The sequence below is a fragment of the Macaca thibetana genome, chromosome 15 (assembly GCF_024542745.1).
Source record: "Macaca thibetana thibetana isolate TM-01 chromosome 15, ASM2454274v1, whole genome shotgun sequence".
Classification (NCBI taxonomy): Eukaryota; Metazoa; Chordata; class Mammalia; order Primates; family Cercopithecidae; genus Macaca; species Macaca thibetana.
In genome coordinates this window covers 87,341,855-87,355,648 of record NC_065592.1, presented here as the reverse complement: position 1 = coordinate 87,355,648, position 13,794 = coordinate 87,341,855, and the positions used below count along the sequence as shown (strand labels likewise).

At 39.5% G+C, this 13,794-nt stretch overlaps 1 pseudogene; it reads right to left on the bottom strand.

Annotated features, from left to right (window-relative positions):
* Positions 1-8,665: 8,665 nt before the first annotated feature.
* On the bottom strand, positions 8,666-9,315 carry LOC126937319 (required for meiotic nuclear division protein 1 homolog; annotated as a pseudogene).
* Between the last annotated feature and the right edge of the window lie 4,479 nt (positions 9,316-13,794).

The window sequence follows — 13,794 nt, the reverse complement described above, 5'->3', positions numbered from 1 at the left end:
GTTGGGGACCCCTGCTGTAAAGGAAGAGCTTTCCTTTTGCCCCATTTCTTTATTCAGGTATTTATTGACATCAATATAGACTAATGGGCAATAATTTATTCTGAGTTACCATTGCTATCATTTTGTGGCACAGATCCCAGATTTAGCTGTTGGAGGCCTTTCGAGTTGACTCTTGTTCCTTCTTGCTCCACTTTTCAATATATTTTATTATTTATTGTGTGAATACTGGTTAACATTGACAGTGGACTTTACATGTTTCATGGCTGGAAATCAGTGTTAGCTGTGCAACACTGTCATTTACTAAACAATTTGAACCTTGGAATTCTCAGAAAATGAGGACATTGATATCCATCTTAGGAGCAGAATGGGGATGGAATGACATGATGGCTGTAGGGAACTCAGAGTGAACACTAAATAACATTTCAGGCCCTCTTCCTTCTCTGTAGTAATTGAAATGTGTGTATTTGCTATGTCTCTGATAGATATATGATTGACAGATAACTATTAGTGATATCTGGCAATACCTGACGTGAACTGAGGCAAACATTCTGATTAAGGTCACTTTTAAAGAAGTTTAGCTATTGGAGTCTCTGGAGTCCACAGACCTAAACAATAATACTCTAGCAATTTATATGTATTGATTGTTGTATCTTGTGTCTTTCTGATGTGACCCTGTAGTGGCAGAATCCTAAGATGGTCTCTAAGGGATGATTCTCATTCCCTGGTGTAACATCCACTTATTTAATCAAATGCTAGTTGAGGCATTATTGTGAAGAATTTTGCAGATGTAATTAAAGACCCTGATACTGTTTGGATCTGTGTCCCCACCCAAATCTCATGTTGAAATATAATCCCCAATGCTGGAGGTGGGGCCTGGTAGGAGGTAATTAAATCATGGAGGTGGTTTCATGGTTTAACACCATCCCCCTTGGGGGATGATAGTGAATTCTCATGATATCTGATTGTTTCAAAGTGTGTGGCACCTCCAGCCTCCTTCCTCCTGCTCCTGCCATGTGAAGTGATTCACTCCCCCTTTGCCTTCCGCCATGGCCTTCTGCCATGACTATAAGCTTCCTGAGGCCTCCCCCGTAGCAGAAGCCACTGTGCTTCCTGTACAGCCTGTGGAACTGTGAGCCAATTAAACCTCTTTTCCTTATAAATTACCCAGTCTCAGGTGTTTGTTTATAGCAGTGCAAGAATGGACTAATTACTGTTCCAAACCAGTTGACATTCAGATAGGGAGATTATCCGGGTGGGTCTAATCTAATCATATGAGCCCTTTCAATAAGGATGGATTGGTCAGAGACAGGAAGACAGAGAGAGGGACAGTGTGCAAGGGATTTGATGTGAAAGTAATTCCCCTGCTGGCTTTGAAGATGGAAGGAGCCAGGGGACAAAAACCTGAGCGTGGTTTCTAGGAGCTGAGAGATTCCTGGTGGCCGGTCAGCAAAGAAACAGGGACTTCAGCCCTACAATTTCAAAGATCTAGATTCAGCCAATAAACTCAATGAACTTGAAAGTGTATTCTTTTTAAGATACTCCAGAAAAGAACACAAACTAGCTGGTGCTTTAATTTCAGCTTTGTGACTTTTTTTTTTTTTTCCCTTAAGAGACAGAGTCTGGCCAACTCAAGGGAAACCAAAAACAAAAAGTCTTACTCTGTTACCTAGGTTGAGTGCAGTAGTCCCATCATAACTCACTGCAGCCTGGAACTCCTGGGCTCAAGCTGTCCTCCTGCCTCAGCCTCCTGAGTAGCCATAGGACCACGGGTATGCACCACCATGCCCAGCTATTTTTTTTTTTCTGTAGATAAGCCCAGATTGGTCTCAAACTCCTGACCTCAAGTAATCCTCCTGCCTCCGCCTCCCCAAACACTGAGATTACAGGCATAAACCACTGAACCCAGCTCATCTTTGTGATCTTTGAACTAACTAGTAATTCTGTATCTAAAAATACATGTTAAATAATCAGAAAACAAGATGCAAATTTATGTCACAGTGTTATATGTAATAGTAATATATTAGAAGTAAACAAAAATAGCTTTTGGGCTGGGCATGGTGGCTCCCTCCTGTAATCCCAGCACTTTGGGAGGCCAGCGTGGGACAATTGCTTGAACCCAGGAGTTTAAGACCAGCCTGAGCAACAAAGGGAAACCCTGTCTCTACAAAATAACAATAATAATAATAATAAATTAGCTGGGTATGGTGGCACATGCCTGTGATCCCAGCTACTGGGGAGGCTGAGGTGGGAGGATCACTTGGGCCTAGAAGGTCAGGGATGCAGTGAGTTGTGATTGTGCCATAGCACTCCAGCCTGGATGACAGCGTGAGACTGTGTCTAAAACAACAACAACAACAACAACAACAAAGGTTTTAAGAGAATGGATGCATAATTAAAATACATATAATGGAATATAATGAAATGATAAGATGGCATTTTTAAAAATTTTAATGGCATAGAAAAATGCTTAAAAGTAAGTGTGAAAAAAGGACTTTCAGAGTTGATCAAGTAAGTTACTATACCCCATGTGTCTCTCTACTTACAAGTAAAAGTGGCCGGGCACAGTGGCTCAAACCTGTAATCCCAGCACTTTGGGAGGCCAAGGTAGGTGGATCACTTGAGGTCAGGAGTTCGAGACCAGCCTGGCTAACATAGTGAAACTCTGTCTCTACTAAACTTACAAAAATTAGCTAGGTGTGGTAGCGCTATTTGTAATCCCAGCTACTTGGGAGGCTGAGGCATGAGAATCACTTGAACCCAGGAGGCAGTGGTTGCAGTGAGCCAAGACTGCACCACTGCACTCCAGCCAGGGCAACAGAGCAAGATTCAGTCTCAATACAAACAAACAAACAAACAACAACAGCAACAACAAAAAACAAGTAAAAGCTCTGGCTAGAGTACACTTGTAGTCTCTGAAAAGTAAATGAAAGCATTATTGGATTGGGAATGGAAGTCGAACTGGGCAAAGAAACTCAGGTAGAGTTCAGTTTTCTGGTTTCATTTTTTTCCTGTCTCTCCCAGCTCTTAAGCAAGAGTGAACACCTAGCAGAACTGCAGTGGGCAGTATGAACAGCAGAAATTGATAAAAACCTATCTTCTTCAGCCAGGAGACTAAGAAAGGGGGGACTACTTTGAGCAGGAGAGATAAGGAGGAATTCCGGAGCAGAGAGGACTGGATTACGGGTCCCATGGCATTCTGTGTATAAACTGGCAATGGTCCCAGCCTCATCCCTGAGGTACAGATACAGGAGATAGATTGAAAGCCACCTAGCGAAGCCTTTGAAAACTCTACTGCAATACAAACTTCTGCCCAAGCTCCATACTAACGCCAGAGTGTGATACATGCATGGGACATTCCCAAGGCAGCATAGCCAAGGCTTTGAGAACTTAAGTAACGTTAGAACCTTGTTCACAGAAGAACAGACAGAACTTAAAGCCTGAACCCAACTGGGTTGATTACTCATTTAAAAATTGATACTCTCCAGAGGATTTTAAAAAGACCCAGATTCTCACAACATAATATTCAAAATGTCCAGGACACAATCCAAAATACTTGACACACAAAGAATTAGGAGAATGTGACTAGTTTTCAAGGGAAAAGACAATCAACAGATGCCAAACCCAAGATGACACAAATGTTAGAATTATCAAAGATTTTAAAGCTATTATAATTATAATCCATAAGGAAAATAAACTTAATGAAAAGATATTATTTTTCAGAAAAATCAACTATAAGAAAAAATCAAATGGAAATTTGAGAAGAAAAAATTACAATATATAAAAGATTCAGTACGTGCAGTACATGTGCTAAGTAGCAGAATTGGGAAGACAGGAAAAATCAGTGAACTTGAAGATAGGCCAATAGAAATTATTTGAAAACCATTTGAAAACAAGAAGAAAAAAGATTTTAAAATGAACAGACCCTTATCAACCTTTAAGACAATATCAAAATGTACAACATTCATGTCATTGGTGTCCCAGATATTACAAACAACTTTATTCCTATAAATTTGAGTGGACAAATTTCTTTAAAGGTGTAAACTGCCAAGACTTATTAAAGAAACAGATAACTTGAACAGTCCTATGTTTATTTTAAAAATTGAATTCATAGCTTAAAACCTTCTAACAATAAAACTCCACACTCATATAATTTCACTGGAAAATTCTACCAAACATTTGAGGAAGAAATAATGTACTATTTCTCAGAAAAATAGTAGGAAATACTTTCTAGTTCACTTTGGGGAACCAGCATTACTTTGATACCAAATCCAGACAAACATATTACGGAAGAAGAAAGCCGAGCCCAGTGGCTCACTCCTATAATCCCAGCACTTTGGGAGGCCGAGGCAGGCGGATCGTGAGGTCAGGAGTTTGAGACCAGTCTGACCAAAATGGTGAAACCCCGTCTCTAACTAAAAATACAAAAATTAGCTGGGCATGGTGGCGTGTGCCTGTAATCCCAGCTACTCAGGAGACCGAGGCAGGACAATCGCTTGAACCCGGGAGGCGGAGGTTGCAGTGAGACAAAATTGCACCATTGCACTCTAGCTTTTTTGAGACTCTGTCTCAAAAAAGAAGGAGAAGGAGAAGAAGAAGACTACTATAGATCAATACAATATCCCTCATGAACATAAACACAAAAATCCTCTACAAAATATTGACAAATCTAACAATATATTAAAAGAACAGTATATAAAAATACATGTATTCCTCTCTGGACTACTAGAATAAGTGTAATACATATAAACATTATTATTTTGTCCTTATAATAAGCTAATTCTGTTTTCTGTTTGCCTGCTCATTTTGTTTTTCAGTCCAAGATTTTATTATTCCTGGACATTTTATTAGAATATTTCTAAGGCTTAATGAGTCTTTTGAACACTTAGAATTTTAAAAATAGTATTGCTTTTAATATTTAGAATTTTAAAAATAGTATTTGAGTACTTAGATCAAGTGGACAAATTTCTTTAAACGTGTAAACTGCCAAGACTTATTAAAGAAACAAATGATAACCTGAACAGTCCTATGTTTATTTTAAAAATTGAATTCATAGCTTATTCCATATAATAGTTCATATTTTTAATCAACTCATTAAAATATGTTGGCTTGCTCTTTAGATGAAAGATGGTAACTATCAGAATTATAGAGAGCATTAACACATAATACATAATTCTGTAATGCTTATTAAAAGTTGAAGACAATATTTTAATTTTTAATTTTTTTTTACGTTACCGGTATTATGCTTTATCTTGTAAGTTTTCTTGACTACAACCTATGATAAGGAATCATTATACACAGTACATATACACATATATGCTCACACACCAATAATTGCCACAAAAGCTTCACAAACCAGTATTTACCTTTATCATGAGCAGTGTATTCTGTTTTTTTCTATTCTATTTCATTTTTCAAAAAAATGGTTAACAATTTACTAGTGATTTTGTAACACCCTGTGCTATTAGCCTGAAAACTCTCTCCCTAGCGTCAGGCTCCATGCTACTCAGACCTGCCTTTCCCATCCTCTGCTATTCTCTTCAAAGACTAGACATTAACAAGAAACGCTGCTATTATTGTTTTTTCATTTGTTTGTTTAGTGACAGGGTCTCATTCTGTTGCCCAGGCTGGATGGAGTTAGGTACAGTCATGGCTCACTGCAGCCTGGAACCCCTGGGCTCAAGCGATCCTCCCACCTCAGCCTCTTGAGTAGCTAGGACTACAGGTGTGCACCACCACACTCGGCTAATTTTTTTTTTAAGTCTTTTAGAAATGGGAGTCTTGCTATGTTGCCAGGCTGGTCTTCAACTCCTGGCCTCGAACGGTCCTCCTGCGTCAGCCTCCCAAAGCACTGAAATTATAGGCATGAGCCACTGCACGCACTATTGCTTTTAGGAATTGTAAGCCAATGGGATGTGGGTTGAATATCTCAGTTTATGATCTCTGAAAATGAGAACAGATAAAGATTTAATTTTGACAGAGAGGGTCACTGAAACCTCATTCAGCCAACTCCAGATGCATGGTGTTCTGCAGAGCTAAAAAGATGAACTTGGTGCAAACATGGGAACAAAACAAAGCCCACATGCTTTCTGACATAAAGGAGAGTCCTTTCCTTGTCTCAGTCAAGAGTTGTATAAAGGGTTTACCAGCACTATAGTGGCTGTATGAAAACGGGGTGGCCCTCAATTTGGGGACATATTACCTAGCCATGCCAAGACTGCTTTCTCTATGAAAAGTAAAATCTTCAAGAAAGGATGTTCCAAAAATTTCTCTTCTTCTTCTTCTTTTTCTTCTTCCTCTTCTTCTTATTCTCCTTCTTCTCCCTCCTCCTCCTCCTCCTCCCCTCTTCTTCTTCTTCTCCTCCTTCTTCTTCCTCCTCCTCTTCCTCCTCCTCCTCCTCCTCTTCTTCTTCTTCCTCCTCCTCCTCTTCCTCTTCTTCTTCTTCTTCTTCTTCTTCTTCCTCCTCCTCCTCCTCTTCCTCTTCTTCTTCTTCTTCTTCTCCTTCTTCTCCCTCCTCCTCCTCCTCCTCCCCTCTTCTTCTTCTTCTCCTCCTTCTTCTTCCTCCTCCTCTTCCTCCTCCTCCTCTTCCTCCTCCTCTCCTCCTCCTCCTCCTCCTCCTCTTCTTCTTCTTCTTCTTCTTCTTCTTCTTCTTCTTCTTCTTCTTCTTCTTCTTCTTCTTCTTCTTCTTCTTCTTCTTCTCCTCCTCCTCCTCCTCCTCCTCCTCTTCTTCCTCCTCCTCCTCCTCCTCCTCTTCTTCTTTTTGAGACAGAATCTCGCTCTGTCACCCAGGCTGGAGTGCAGTGGCATGATCTCGGCTCACTGCAACCTCTGCCTCCTGGGTTCAAGAGATTCTCCTGCCTCAGCCTCCTGAAAAGCTGGGATTACAGGCACACACCACTACCATGCCTGGCTAATTTTTGTATTTTTGTAGAGATGGGGTTTCACCATGTTGGTCAGGCTGGTCTCAAACTCCTGACCTCAAGTAATCCGCCTGCCTCGGCCTCCCAAACTGTTGGGATTACAGGTGTGAGCCACCACCCAGCCAGAAACATATGATTTTCTATTATTTTTCTGTGCTTTCAGAAAGACAGCATAGGCTTCTTTTTGCCAAACTCCAGCTAAAGTCATTGTCTATCATGTTATATAGTGTCTTCTATAACAGGACCCATGAAATAACTGACTCCTTAATTTCAGTCATGGAAAAAGTTATTTCTCTTAAGATATTTTTATGTTTTTATTCTGTCCTCCCCCACAACAATAAACAGCAAACAATAAATCCCAGGAGGACTTCCTCTTTTAAATACTGGGCTTCTCAAAGCAAAACGTTCAACTAGATTATTCATTTCAGGTAATTTATAACAGTTATTTCTCTGTTCGTGTCAACTACTTGCTTTGACTAATATGTGAAAGTATTTATTATCTCATTTGAAACTATATTGAATGTTGAAAATTACTTCAAATCCTTTCCTGGAAGGAAGTAGAAAAAAAATCCTAAAGAAAAATAAGAAACGGTATTTAGGAAAATTGCTTCCAAGTCTAAGGAATGGCCCAAAGGAACAGAGCCTAGGGACATCTCTGGCCGTATCAGCTCCCTCCTAAGAAACTTGATGCACTGTGCTGCTAGATGTAACAAAAGAACAAAATGAGTTGAGCTTTTTCTTTTTGGATCTGCCATGAATTCAGGTTTTTATGCTCAATGTCATCTCGGACACTTAAATACTGAATTTCCCAGGTTACCCCAAAGCTCCAGCAAAAGGAAAGGGGGAGTAGTACCTGCACAATGCTTCCATCCTTCACATCCTGGGTTCAGAGAAACCACACAAGAATTGAAACCATTCCAGAATCCAACACAAAAACGTATTCACTAATTCCTAGCTTCAGGATCTGAGGATGAGTAAAGGTATGTATACCTTTCTAAGGGGTGTCAGCCACACTGTAATAAAAACACAGCCAAAATTAAACAGGCTCAGGGGTTACTTTTCAGAATCAAGACTTGAAAGCAGACATTCTAACCTGTTTTCTGATAGATTCAGAAGTCTTCATCAAGTTTAAAGTATCTTTAATGTTGATGACTATCGACATTAAAGATCCTCTTGCCTCTTTTCAATCCTTTCCAATTTAGTAAACATTTAAGTACAAGGCACAGTTCTAGGTATTATGCAAGATACAAAGGTTACCAAGGGCTTGATTTGGACCCTTAAATTGTTATTAAAGGAGAAATACAAATTGTAGCAGAAAAACTCCCATAAACCCCTTAAGGATGAATAAAAAATACCCCCTTAAACCTGAAGAGGATAAAAAAGCAAGGCCCTCTTCCCCTGCTGTTTTTGGAGTCTGTCTACCCTAGTGTGTCATTTCACCACTCCATGCACGGTTGCCACAGGCTAATAAAGGCTTATCTGTCTGAAGAGTTACAATATTTTTTAATTTGATGAAGAATTTCTAGTCTGTTTTTTTCTAGTGGGTTTTGTTTTGTTTTGTTTTGTTTTTTTACAGTTTCATTCTTAGACTGGACTTAGTACTAGTCCTCTTTTTCAGTTTCCTTAGACCAATAACTAAATCTTTTATAAACTATATTTTCATGTTTTATTGCCTGTATTTTGTTTTTATATGTATCATTAATTCTTAAAAATTAAGATTTTGAATCCCTTTGAATATTTTTTAGGCTTCAAAGATCTTGATGAAGAAGTCTGAGTTGACTGCCATTTCTCTTATGTTGGTGGTAAGGCTGGCATGCAACACACGCTGGTTTAGCGTGGGCAATGATCACCAAACACAAGAGCCATGGCCAACCCCACTTCACCTCATTCACAGACAGAACTGGAAGGTTGGTCCTGGATGGCTGCCTGGTCCTGGATGCTTTTAGTGGTCTCTTGGTCTGTGGAAAGTCTTGTTTTGGAACAAATGTTTCCATTGATATAGATGAGAAATGCCTCTTTCACATTTTTATAAACAATTTAGAACCCAATAGATTTGGTTTGTCGGTCGCTCCTGTGAGTACCAAAGGATTTCATGGTTGGAAGGTGTGCTTTTTCATCTTGGCAATGAGCAGCATTTAATGGAGAGAGCATGCTAGTATTTGATTTTTTTTTTTTTTTTGGTCCATTTCCAGGATCTGAGATGTATTCAAACCACCAGCTGTTTTATCAGGAAGAAACAAATCCAAGTTTTGACATATTGTCAGTGTGCTGCATGTTGTATTTTCAAATTTCCTTAAGCGGTTTTAACATTAGATGACCAATTATTTGGCACTGATGTGCTTTTGATAATATGCAGTGAGATCTGGCCATGCATGGCTCTGAGAACTGTAGGTGGCATTAACCACATCCCAAGCTTTCCACCCGAACAGAAGAAGGAAGCACCCGTGACGCACACGTCCTCGGCAGGACTGCAGGGAAAGAGCCGCGGCACCAGCCTCTCACTATGGCAGCCACTCCCTCTCCTGGAAGGGCGCTCCCTCCAATATTTTTATTTTTATTAACATGATAGGTTTTCTAATTTGAGCTTGTAAAACTGCAGGTGCAAAAGTGTGGGTGTATTCAATAGTGTCTAAAAGCATTCCCACCCTAAGCTTTCCGGGCATTCTTTCATTACTGTGTTCCATTGTTAAACAAGCAGTTGTAAAGTCTAGCAGGCAAAGTTGTTAACCTAGTACATAACTCTCTATCTGTACTTAACTAATCCATTGATTAATTTTTTTATATAATGAATATCGGTTTTATGATTATTTAAATGATATGTGCCCATTGTGGAAATTTACAAAGGCACAAAAAGATATAGAAAAAATCAAAATCTCGGCCGGGTGCGGTGGCTCACGCCTGTAATCCCAGCACTTTGGGAGGCCGAGGCGGGAGGATCACTAGGTCAGGAGATCGAGACCATCCTGGCTACAAAGGTGAAACCCCGTCTCTACTGAAAATATAAAAAATTAGCCAGGTGTAGTGGCGGATGCCTGTAGTCCCAGCTACTCGGGAGGTTGAGGCGGGAGAATGGCGTGAACCCAGGAGGCGGAGCTTGCAGTGAGCCGACACCGTGCCACTGCACTCCAGCCTGGGTGACAGAGCAAGACTCCGTCTCAAAAAAAAAAAAAAAAAAAAAAAAAGAAAAAGAAAAAATCAAAATCTCATTTCTCAGAGACAACCACAGTTAATATTGTAGCTTATTGTTTCTTACCTGTAGTTACACACATATATTTAAATTCATCATTATTTTTTGTTAAATCAAAGTAATATATGAACATGGCTAAACCTGTATTTATTTTTTTCCAAATTCACATGATTTTTAGAACATTCCTTTTTTTTCTTTTAACTTTTTTTTTTAGATTCAAGGGCTACATGTGCAGGTAACCTGGGTATATTGCATGATGCTGAGGTTTGGGGTGCAAATGAGTCCATCACCCAGGTACTGAGCATAGAACCCAACAGTTATTCAACTCTTGCCCCTTGCCCCTTGCCCACCCTCGCCCCAAGAAGTCCTCAGTTTCTATTGTGCCATCTTTATATCCGTAAGTACTCAGTCTTTAGCTCCCACTTATAAATGAAAATGTGGTATTTGGTTTTCTGTTTCTGCATTAATTCCCTTAGAATAATGGCCTCCAGCTGCATCCATGTTGCTGCAAAGGATATGATTTCATTCTTTTTTATGGCTGCATGGTATTCCATTGTATATATGTATCACATTTTCTTTATCCAATTCACTATTGATGGGCACCTAGATTGATTCTGTGTCTTTGCTACTGTTAATAGTCCTGCAAAGAACATGCAAGTGCATGTGTGTTTGGTAGACAGATTTGTTTTCTTTTGGATATATACCCTAATGGGATTTCTTGGCTGACTGGTAGTTCCGAGTTCTTTGAGAAATCTCCAAACTGCTTTCTACACTGGCTGAACTAATTTACATTCCCACCAGCAATATATATGCGTTCCCTTTTCTCTGCAGCCTTGTCAAGCATCTGTTGTTTTTTGACTTTTTTTATTTTTTATTTTTATTTTTTTTTGGTGTGTGTGTGTGTGGAGACAGAGTCTTGCTCTGTCGCCTAGGCTGGAGTGCAGTGGCACAATCTCAGCTCACTGTAACCCCCCAGGTTCAAGTAGTCCTTGTGCCTCAGCCTCCCAAGTAGCTGGGACTACAGGCATGTGCCACCATGCCTGGCTAATTTTTTGTATTTTTAGTAGAGACAGGGTTTTGCCATGTTGCCCAGGCTGGTCTCAAACTCCTGAGCTCAGTCAATCCACCCACCTCGGCCTCCTGAAGTGCTAGGATTACAGGCGTGAGCCACTGCGCCAGGCTGTTTTTTGACTTTTTTTTTTTTTTTTTCTCTTGAGACAGAGTCTCTGTGTCACCAGGCTAGAGTGCAGTGGCGTGATCTTGTCTCACTGCAACCTCCGCCTCCCGGGTTCAAGTGATTCTCCTGCCTCAGCCTCCTGAGTAGCTGGGACTACAGGTGCTTGCCACCACGCCCGGCTAATTTTTGTATTTTTAGTACAGATGGGGTTTCACCATTTTGGCCAGGATGGTCTCGATCTCTTGACCTCGTGATCTGCCCGCCTTGGCCTCCCAAAGTGCTGGGACTACAGGCATGAGCCACTGCAGTTGACCTTGACTTTTTAATGATAGCCATACTGACTGGCATGAGATGGTATCTCACTGGGGTTTTGATTTGAATTTCTCTGATGATTAGTGATGTGGAGCATTTTTTCATGTTTGTTGGCCACTTGTGTGTCTTCTTTTGAGAAGTGTTTGTTCATGTCTTTTGCACATTTTTAAATGGGATTATTTGGTTTTTGTTTGTTCAGTTGTTTAAGTTCCTTATAGATTCTGGATATGACACCATTGTTGGCTGCATAGTTTGTGAATATTTTGTTCCATTCTGTAGGTTGTCTGTTTACTCTGTTGATAGTTTCTTTTGCTGTGCAGAAGCTCTTTAGTTTAATTAGGTTCCACTTGTCAATTTTTGGTTTTGTTGCAATTGCTTTTGAAGACTTAGTCATCATAAATTCTTTCCCAAGGCTGATGTCTAGAATGGTGTTTCCTATGCTTTTTTCTAGAATTCTTATAGTTTGAGGTCTTACATTTAAATCTTAATCTATCTTAATTTTTGTATATGGTAAAAGGTAGGGGTCCAGTTTCATTCTGCATGTAGCTAGCCTGCTATCCCAGCACCATTTACTAAATAGGAAGTCTTTTCCCCATTGCTTATTTTGGTCAGCTTTATCGAAGATCTGATGGTTGTGGCTTTATTTCTAGGTTTCCTACGCTATTCAATTGGTCTATGTGTCTGTTTTTGTACCGGTACCATGCTGTTTTCTTTACCTAATCCTCATAGTGTAGTTTGAAGATGGGCAATGTGATGCCTCCAGCTTTGTTCTTTTTGCTTAGGATTGCTATGGTTATTTGGGGCCTGTTTTGGTTCCTTGTGAATTTTAGAATAGTTTTTTCTGTTCTGCAAAAAGATGTTGGTAGTTTGATAGGAATAGTGTTGAATTTGTAGATTGCTTTGGGCACTATGGCTATTTTAATGATACTGATTCTTCCAATTCATTAGAAATAAAGTGTTTTTCCACTTGTTTATGTCACGTTTTACATCTTTCAGCAGTGTTTTCTAGTTCTCCTTGTAGAGATCTTTCACCTCCTTGGTTAGATGTGTCCCTAGGTATTTCATTTTGTGTGTGTGGCTATTTTAAATGGGATTGCATTCTTCATCTGGCTCTCAGCTTGAACGTGACTGGTATATACAAATGCTATTTATTTTGTACATTGATTTTGTATCCTGAAGCTTTACTGAAGTTGTTTATCAGTTCCAGGAGCCTTTTGGCAGAATCTTCAGGGTTTTCTAGCTATAGGATCACATTTTCCGTAAATAGAAATGGTTTGACTTCTTTTCCTATTTGAATCCTTTTTATCGTTCTCTTGCCTTATTGCTCTGGCTAGAACTTCTAGTACTACTTGAAATAGGAGTGATGACAGATTCTTGTCTTGTTCCAGTTCTCAAGTGGAATGATTCCAGTTTTTGCCTGTTCAGTATGACGTTGTTTAGAATACTCTTGTATTGTTTTAACATACTCTTGTGACCTTTTGTGAGCTTTGACTTTACTGAAAAGAAACATACTTGTAAAAATTTAAGCAACACAGATATATGCAAAAAAGAATTTTATTATGTCACTGTAATTTAGAAGTAATGTTTAGTAACACTAGATGAGCATCACATCTAGAACTTCTTGATGGACAGAGGGATCGGTGAATTGAAATATTTAGATGCATAGAGGAAAGGTAGATAGAATTTTATAAAATGCTTATTGGCTTATCATCCAATAAGCCACTTAAAATAAAAGGTATTTTATAAAATATGCAATTTTACTTGAATTTAATAGAAGGTAAGAAATTAAAGTAAAATAGAAGAAACTGCTAAACTTCAGATGTTTCTCTTTCAAATTTGAATTTATTTCTTATTTTCTAATGCCCTCTAGTGTTCCTACGATGTTCTTTTTTTAAACACTTTTTTTTTTTTTTTTTTTTTTTTTTTTGAGACAGAGTCTTACTCTGTCGCCCAGGCTGGAGTGCAGTGGCGTGATCTCGGCTCACTGCAACCTCCTCCTCCTGGGTTCAAATCATTCTCCTGCCTCAGCCTCCCAAGTAGCTGGGACTACAGGACCATGCCACCATACCTGGCTAATTTTTTGTATTTTTAGTAGAGATGGGGTTTCACCATGTTGGCCAGGCTGGTCTTGAAGTCCTAAACAAAATTGAGAGGAAGGTACAGACATTTCCTATGGACTCCCTAACCCCACACATGCATTG